The 8,397-nt window shown below is 46.3% G+C and overlaps 1 protein-coding gene across 6 annotated transcripts in view; it reads left to right on the top strand.

Moving 5' to 3' along the window:
• The first annotated feature begins 5,765 nt into the window (after positions 1–5,765).
• Positions 5,766–8,397, top strand: part of NCOA3 (nuclear receptor coactivator 3) — a 97,339-nt gene continuing 94,707 nt past the window's right edge. For 3 of the 6 annotated variants that reach the window (XM_006091327.3, XM_006091324.3, XM_014458048.2), the window contains exon 1: positions 5,768–5,907. The gene's annotated coding sequence lies outside the window, so the exon portion shown is untranslated. Of the gene's footprint in view, positions 5,908–8,397 lie in introns of all 6 variants that reach the window. The other 3 variants (XR_002829904.1, XM_023756166.1, XM_006091328.3) reach the window with 2 other exon arrangements.

Genomic DNA, 8,397 nt, shown 5'->3' with positions numbered 1-8,397 from the left:
CCATTATCACTAATTTCAGAATAGTTTTTGAAAATGTTTTATTGATTTTTAGAGAGAGAAGAAGGGAGAGGGGTAGAGAGATAGAAACATCGATGAGATGGAAACATCATTGATCAGCTGCCTTCTGCACGCTCCCTACTGAGGATGGAGTCTGAAACCTGGGCATGTGCCCTGCTGGGAATCGAACCCGTGACCTCTTGGTTCCTGGGTCGATGCTCAGTTGCTGAGCCACACTGGCCAAGCTGAATGGAATTATATAATATGTAACTGGCTTCTTTTGCTTAGCCTGCTGTTTTTTTTTTTTTTAAAATCTTCATCTGAGGATTTGTTTTATTGATTTTTTTATTTTTTGTTTCAGAGAGAGGAAGTGAGAGAGAGAGAGAGGGATAGAAACATCAGTGATGAGAGATAATCATTGATTGGCTGCCTCCTGCTTGCCCCACGTTGGTGATCGAGCCCACAACCCAGGCATGTGCCTTGCCCAGAAATCAAACCTCGACCTCCTGGTTCATGGGTCGACACTCAACCACTGAACAACACAGGCCAGGCTGATGTTTTTAAGGTTCGCCCATGGGATAGCATGTGTCAGTACTTCGCTCTTTTTATTGCATAATAATATTCCATTGTATGGCCAGACCACATTTATTTCATCATTCATTAACTGATGGTCATTTGGATTGTTTCCACTTTTTGTATATTATGAATAATGTCTCTATGAACATTTCTGAGCAGGCTTTTGTTTTGACATATGTTTTAAATTCTCTTGGGTATATACCTAGGAGTGAAATTGCTGGGTCATATGGCAGCTCTGTGTTTAACATTTTGAAGAACTGCCCGTCTGTTTTCCAAAATGGCTGCACCATTTTACAGTCCTACCAGCAATGTATGAAAGTTCCATTTCTCCTCATCCTTGCCAACACCCTTAAAAAACTTTTTTTAGCCTTCTGCAATGGGTACTTTTGGAGCATTTGGTAGCAAATGATTTTTCCCCAAAGCAAATGCATTTAATAAGTAAGTCTCAGGAAGAAAAGAAGAAAGTGACTCGGCTCAAAATTCTTCCAACTGTGGAGAGTTATTTGCAGGTTGTAGGGATGGGCAAGTCTGTTGCAGCCAGCCCAGGTGCCAATTCCAGCTGGCTCGTGTGCCACCCCTGGCACAAAAATCACAGGTCTCCAAATCCTGATCTAGGTTTCCAGTAAGAGGCATGAACACGGCAACTCTGGGTTGAAAGGCTCAGGTTGCTTTTTACTACCCAAAATTTGCCTTAAATGTGATTCTTTGCAGAGGTGTTTCCCCCTTTTAAGCAAAGCAATAAATACAGCATTCATTGGCTTGAAATCTCTTCTTGTCTGTCTGTGTGTCGGACGCCCTGCCAGCTGTGTGTCCTACCCAGGGAATGGAATAGTTCAGAGTACAGCTTGGGGGTGGAGCCCAGACCTGTGCCAGCTCATTATCAGATTAGGTATTTGGAAACAGCGTTTTAGCCATGTGCAGGGTTTAGGTCCACCTGAGCAATCTATTTTCACTTGCAGGGAAATTTCAGATGGTAATAACTATAATGAGGCAAAATGGAGGGAAAAGGAGGAAATTGTCACTAACCTTTGGATATTAATCCCTGCAAACCCCAAGTTCGAAACTGCCATACATAATCATTATTAACATTTATTGAGGGTGTACTTTGTGCTTGACATTGTGCTCAGAGCTTTCAGTATTGTTTTATTTAATCCTCGTTACAGTCCTGTGAAGTAGGTATTATTTTTTATTGTGGTTCCCACTGTAGGAAATGGAGGCACAGAAAGTTTAAGTCACCAGCCATTAGCACACAGGGTTGTAAGTAGCAGAACCAGCTGAGCAGGTCAGGCAGTGAGTGCCACAGCCACACTCTTAACCACTAGGCGATACTGTAAGAGAGGGAAGAATGCAGGGGACAGAAGCAGAGCCACTCACTGGGCGGGACCAGCCTGCGGAGAAGCATTCACTCATCCGCTCATGGCTGAGGTGGTAAATGCTCGGGTTCCCAGCTTCCCTTGCAGCTAGGGGCAACATTGTAGCCCATATCGCCACTATAATGGGAAATAAGGGGACATTTGATTTGGCGGTGGGAGGCAGTAAGGGGAAAGGGGAAATTTTGGGAAACCATTTTATATCTAAAAAAAAAAAGGCAGAGATACAGTAGCTTTCTTGACACCTATTCACTCTTCTGCTTCCTGCATGTGGACTCGATTGTGATGCTTCAGCTGGGGCAGTCACCTTGCATCCATGAGGCTATAAACTAAGGACAGAAAACCAAGAGGCTGAAGATGGTAGAGCAGAAGGTCCCTGATGAACACACTAATGTCTTTGTTGTTTATGTGTCTGTGGAGAGGCAGGAAAGCATCATGGTTAAGGATATGAGCTTGTGAGTCTGGGTTTATATTCTGACTGTAGCACTTAGTAGCTCATACCCTTGGGCCAGTTATTGTTCAATGCCTCCATTTACTCATCTGTCAAATGGGGAGATAAAAGAGCCACGACAGAAAACTTACAAGAATAATGCAAGAAACTCCTGTGTACCCTGAACCTAAAAGTTTGCCACATTTGCTTACATGCACCTATATTTCCCCCCACCCCCACCTGAATTATTTGAGAGTAAGTTTAAGTTGTAGGTACATTGGTTAGTTAGCATTATCGGTCTGGGTTAGTTAGCATTATCGGTCTGGTAACCTGTTACTTGCATATACAACATGTGACCCAAATAAAACCATTTGGACAAATTCCTTTTTTTGATTTGAATCTTGAGATAGAGTGATGAGAAGATAGAATAATTTGATTGATCTTCTCTAGATTTACTTCTGGTCCCAGATAAAATATCCAGGATCTTCTTTTCCTCTAATTTCTGACATTTCTGGATCTGGTTCTCCAGTTTTCCCTTTGATTCTGTTAGTTCCTACATATAATTTTACTACATTCTATCTAGAGTCTATTGTTGTTGCTTGCAACCCAAGAACCCTGACTGGCACAGCTGCCCTTGAAGAAGTGAGTACACATCCTGGAGCATGAAGTAGACACTTTGTGCAATCGGAGATGTTGTAGGTAGAATTCCGTTATTTTTGGCGAGTTTTAGCTAGGTGACCTTCTAATCCCATCCTCACAGACTGTCTCCTAGGCCAAGCCAGTTTTATTGGGGTAATTTCAAAATTTGACTACTCTCCCTATCTGTTGACAGTTCTCAAACCATAGTTAAACAAAAGTCCACAATTTTGTAGAGTGTTTCATTTACCAATTGCTGCATAATAAACCACTGAAAAACTTAGTGGCTTAAAGAACAACCATTTTACTATATCTCATGATATTGTAGGTTGATTGAGCCCAGTGGGTGGTTCTTTTGTTTCAGATCGTGTTGGTGGGGGTTGTAGTTACTTGAGGCCTCTAGGGACTGAAATGTGCGAGAAGATGGACTCATTGGAGTGTTCAAGAAGGATGGGAGTTCCTTACTGGCCCTTGCCTGGGATCTTAGCTGGGGCTCTCCACTGGAGTGCCTTAATTTTACTCCATGTTGCCTCTCCAGGTGACCCCATATTCTAATAGCATGGCAGCTGGGTTCCAGAGGAAGAAAGTGGCTTGAAAGTCCCATCATATAACTTCACCCTTTCCATTGGTTAAGCAGTCACAGATCAATCCCAATTTAAGGAAGAGGAAATAAAATTTACCTCTTGATGAAGGAGTGGCTCATGCAAACAGGAAAGAAGGAATGAAAGCAGGCATCTTCACAGACTATTGAGTAGACAGTGTCACTCATCAGGCTTAGATTTTAAGTCTAGAGTAGTGTTTCCCAGATGTCATTCAGTTTGGGATAATGTGCAGATTCTATTAAAACACTGCCGAAGTCAGCACAGAAGTTGCTTCCTCCTGGAAGCCTTCTCTGACACCCCTTGCATTAGAGGTCTGCCCTTGGGTCTCCAATGACTTGTAAATGTATGTATCTATGTATTTATTATTAATATCAGTTACATTTTATGTGAACATATGTACAAATTAATATTAATAGAATTAATACATTTATTACCTTTCTTTCTTCTTTCCTTCTCTTTTTCCTCCTTCTTTCTTTTCTTCCACAAGTATTTATTAAGTGCCTCTAATAGGCCAGACACTAATCTAGGTGCTGGAGACACTGCAGTGAACTAAACGAATTCCCTGCCCCCTTGGAGCTTATAGTCTAGACAGGGAGATGTAGTGGGTGCTAACACTACATCTGAGAATAAAAGAGACAAAATCTCACCTTTATGGAGTTTTCATTCTAGTGAGAAAAAGAGATAATAAAAACTATAAATAAACAAAAATATATGGTGTTTTCAATGTTAAAAAGTGCTATGAAGAGAAATGAAACGGAAGAGGGATAGGGAAAGCTGGGATTGGAGTGGGTGGGAACTTAAAGTAGGAGAAATTAGGGAAGGCCTCACGAAGATGTGACATTTGGACAATGACCACGGGGAAATGAGGAAGTGAGAGACTTGGATTTTCTGGGACAAAAATCTGAAGCCAGAGTGCTAGGCATGTGGGAGGGACCCCAAAGAGTCACTCACAGTAGTGAGTGGACACGGAGTGGGTGATGAGCTTAGAAAGGGAAGGAGAGGGGAGAGAGAGGTTGGGTGGGCTTAACTGCAAAGGTTTTGGTGGAGAGACATTAAGTGACTTGTTTTTTTTTTTACCAAGTTTCTTCTGATTGCTATGTTGAGAATAGATTCCAGGTAAAGGGGGGAATGGAAGGAGGCAGGGAGCAGTGAGGGAGCTGTTGCAATAGCCCAGGTGGGAAATGATAGTGGTGGAGCTAGTAAGTGGTTATTTATTTCTTCTATTCAGACTCAAGACATTTAATATTGATTCAATGTTATTATCTAATATATAGTCCATATTAAAATTTCCCCCCAAAGTCCCTTTTATATAAAAAGCTCCCAAACCTGGATCCAATCAAGGCTCTCACATATCATTTGTTTCCACCTCTTTCATGGGTGTTTTGTAGCATGTGCCACGTTCTGGATGTGTCTGATTGCTTTTTCATAGTTACCAGTAGGTTCAGTTTAGCGTGTGTGTGTGTGTGTGTGTGTGTGTGTGTGTGACAAGAATACTACAGGGTGGCGTTATGCCTTCCCCATTGCATCATATCAGGAGACACATACTGTCAGTTTGATCCATTACTGGCGACGGTAAGTGATGGTGATTGCCCGCTTGGCTCCGGTGGTGTCTGAATTAACAGGATCTCTCCACAGTAAAGAAGCTGTTCCCCTGTTGTAAGTGGGAAGAACCCCGTGGCATGATACTTCGGGACTGAATATATAGTACATACCCTATGGCCCAACAAGCTTTCACCCCGTAACTTCAGCATTTATTGAACAGCTTCCTGGCTTCTGACCTTGTGTCTCATTTTGCTCCTTTGAACAATGAGGATAACAGTGGTCCCGAAGGGATGCTCGTTTTGAGGATCAGTGCTTGCCCACAATAAATGCTCCGTAAGTATCGTATATTACAGGACGAAAGCAAGTATGAAAAAATTAAGGGGAGGGGAGGGTTGCATTCCATTTCTCCCGACCCCGCCGCGGCTCCCTGGTGCTAAGCGAGCGAAAGCCCGCCGAGGGTCCGCGCGGCCACGCCCTCGCGCCGCGGAAGCCGCGGGCAGGGACACCCGGAGCCCTGCCGCGCAAGGCCCCCTGGGACCGGTAGTGCTGGGCGTGGCCCCGGGACTACATATCCCGGCGGCCCCCGCGCCGAGGTTCCAGCCGCTGGCTCCTCAGCTCTACCACAGCGACGGCAGCAGCCGCGGCGGCTGAGTCGGTGGTGGCGGCGGAGGAGGCGGCGGCGGCTGTGGCGGCTGCGGGCTGAGCAGCGAGTTTCCGATTTAAAGCTGAGCTGCGAGGAAAATGGCGGCGGGTGGTGAGTGGAGATAAAGGAGGAGCGGCAGCGGGCGAGGGGCTGGAGTGCAAGGCGGAGGGAAGAGGGCGAGTCCCCGGGGCTGCTGCGCGAGCCGGAGGCTTCGGCTCCCGGAGGCGCTGAGGGGCGCGCCGAGCGGGGGGCGCTCGGAGAGAGTTCTGGGGTGTTGGGGCCGCGCCGCTTCCCCGCAGCCCGGGAGCCGCCGGAGGAGGGAAGTCCAAGCTGGGCGGCACCGGGCTTGGGGGTGCAAGGGGTCCCCGCTGGGAGGGGTCGCCCCGAGGAGTTTGGGGGGCACCGCGGGGGCCCACTTTCCCCCTCCTGTCCTGAAAGTTGCATCTTCCTCTTACCTCCCCAGCCCCTGAGGGGGGGCTTTGGAAGCTGCCCGAGCCCCCTTCTCCCCGCTGCGTGGCCCCTTCGGGGGAGCCGGGGGCGGGGGCGCGCACAGCCCTCGCCGCCCCCCGCCCAGCCTCGCGGGGCGCGCCGGGGATGGGGTCGGGCTCTGTGGCTGCTGACCCCTGCACCCGGCGCTTTTCCTATTTCACACGAGTTATCTGCGGAATTTCCATTGGGGCGCGGGGAGGTCGGTTCTCGGCAGTTTTCTCAGTAAAAAGGCGTTTTGCTACCTCCGGTGTGAAGGCTGGGGAATGGCAAGTGGGAAGTTGGGGGGTGCGTTTCGGGCTTGGCTGTCTTTATTATTGCTATTCCCTCCTCCCCCCCAGTCCCTTCTCATGGACATGGATGCAGTTTGTAGAGATTTAAATAAACTGTTGGCCTGGCGCATGTCTTTAAAAAACCATCCGAGTCGTGGGGAGGCTCGATCGCTTCCCAGGCAGCTTGGGGGCACTCGGGGTGGAAAGTTAACCGAAAAGAGCAGTTGTCAGGGGGAGAGAGCATCGCCTCCACGTCTCCCTGAGCTGGGAGTTCGGGCGTCCCCGCTGGAATGACACGGGAGGTATGCGATTCTCTCCGAGTCAAAACTTTCCTCCCCCCCCCAACCCCCCCAAGAACGGGAGGACTTCCTTTTTGCAGTTTCTGAGCAGCGCTTCAAAGCCAAGCTGTTTTTGTTATTAAGCTGCACCAGAAAGGAACAGGAAGGCGAGTACCAGCTGGCTTGCGGCAGGGTTTCACTCGGAGTGGAGTGAGACGACAGCGAGGTGGTCGTGCGGAGTGAGGCTGCTGCATCTGCTGGAGGTGACACGCCTGGCCTCCGGGCTGCTCCCTGGCTGCGAGCAGGCTCCGGGGTTTGCTGCAGCAGGTTGCTTAGAGGATCATGGGGGAGGATCACAGGTCTTCATGAATGCCGCATGAACTGAAATGCTGACTGGGAAGCCTTAAGTTTGTGAACTGCTAGTTCTGATGATTGCTTGCTTATTTAGAATCGGTTAGATCAGATAGGATACCCACCTGGAAAGGCACAAAACACTGAGAAATGAGTCTCTCTCCTACTCTAACCTCCCCTCCCACCCCCTCCTCCCCCCTCCCCCATGAGGCAGCCACCTACTGGTTTTTAGAATATCCTTGGCTTTGGGGATAATTATTTTAAGGTTTTCATTAGAAACACACCCCTGTTGAATACCCCAAAGCAGGGAAATCAAATGAGCAGAAGGAAAGGAAAATGGGTGGGAATGCCTTTTTTTTGACCATTTAGAAAAATGTTGATCGCCATTGGAACTTAGTGTTTATGTTGCCTTATCTGCCGACACCCTTGAAGAAATAACAATCTCCGTGGCTTGAGGATGAAGAACCCTGCTGGGTTCATTGTTTGTATGTAAGACGAAGCCTCTCTAACATGTAAAATGATATTGAACACTATAGCTCCTGTCACTGGAGGTTGCTTCAGGTTCTGCATTTAAATGAGCAGCAATCTAGATTGCCTGTGATCCTAAATTATAGGACTATTTTATGTATTGATAGAAATGACTTAATTGTTCAATCAGCATTTAAAAAAGCATATGCCAGCTTCTGGCATATAGAACTACATTTTGGATGGGAGGATTGTGGACTAAGTGGGAAGATGTAATGTTTCCAGAGCAGTTATAGGAAATGTTTCTGCCATAAAATATTCCTTAACTACAGAGGCTTTGAAAATGCAGAACAACTCCAGCATAATTAACAGGATTTATATTTTTATGTTTTAGAATGGTGGTTTTGAATTTACCAACACTAACAACTCATTAAAAAAATTCAATGATATTAGAGTTTAAAGTATTAAGGGTTATATTAAATAATTTTATTATATTTTGAAAGCGAGGATATTGTACATTTCCCCCTCTGTAGAGGACTTATTTCTATAAATCACCTCCCACCCCTTAGGGCCTAGGCAGAGAAGTTAGAATTCATTCAGTAAGGAGTGAGTGTACTGACTGTTCGACCCTGAACCCCTTTCCTAGGAGACATGTAAATTAAAAATAGTTCTTGAAATGGTTACTAATGTCTTCTTGACTGATCTTTTGAAATAAACTTCCTTCCTACGTCAGCGACATACTAAAGATA

Source organism: Myotis lucifugus, unplaced genomic scaffold (assembly GCF_000147115.1).
Source record: "Myotis lucifugus unplaced genomic scaffold, Myoluc2.0 scaffold_90, whole genome shotgun sequence".
NCBI classification, from domain to species: Eukaryota; Metazoa; Chordata; class Mammalia; order Chiroptera; family Vespertilionidae; genus Myotis; species Myotis lucifugus.
The sequence above is the reverse complement of the archived record's forward strand: the minus strand, read 5'-3'. Positions and strand labels throughout refer to the sequence as shown.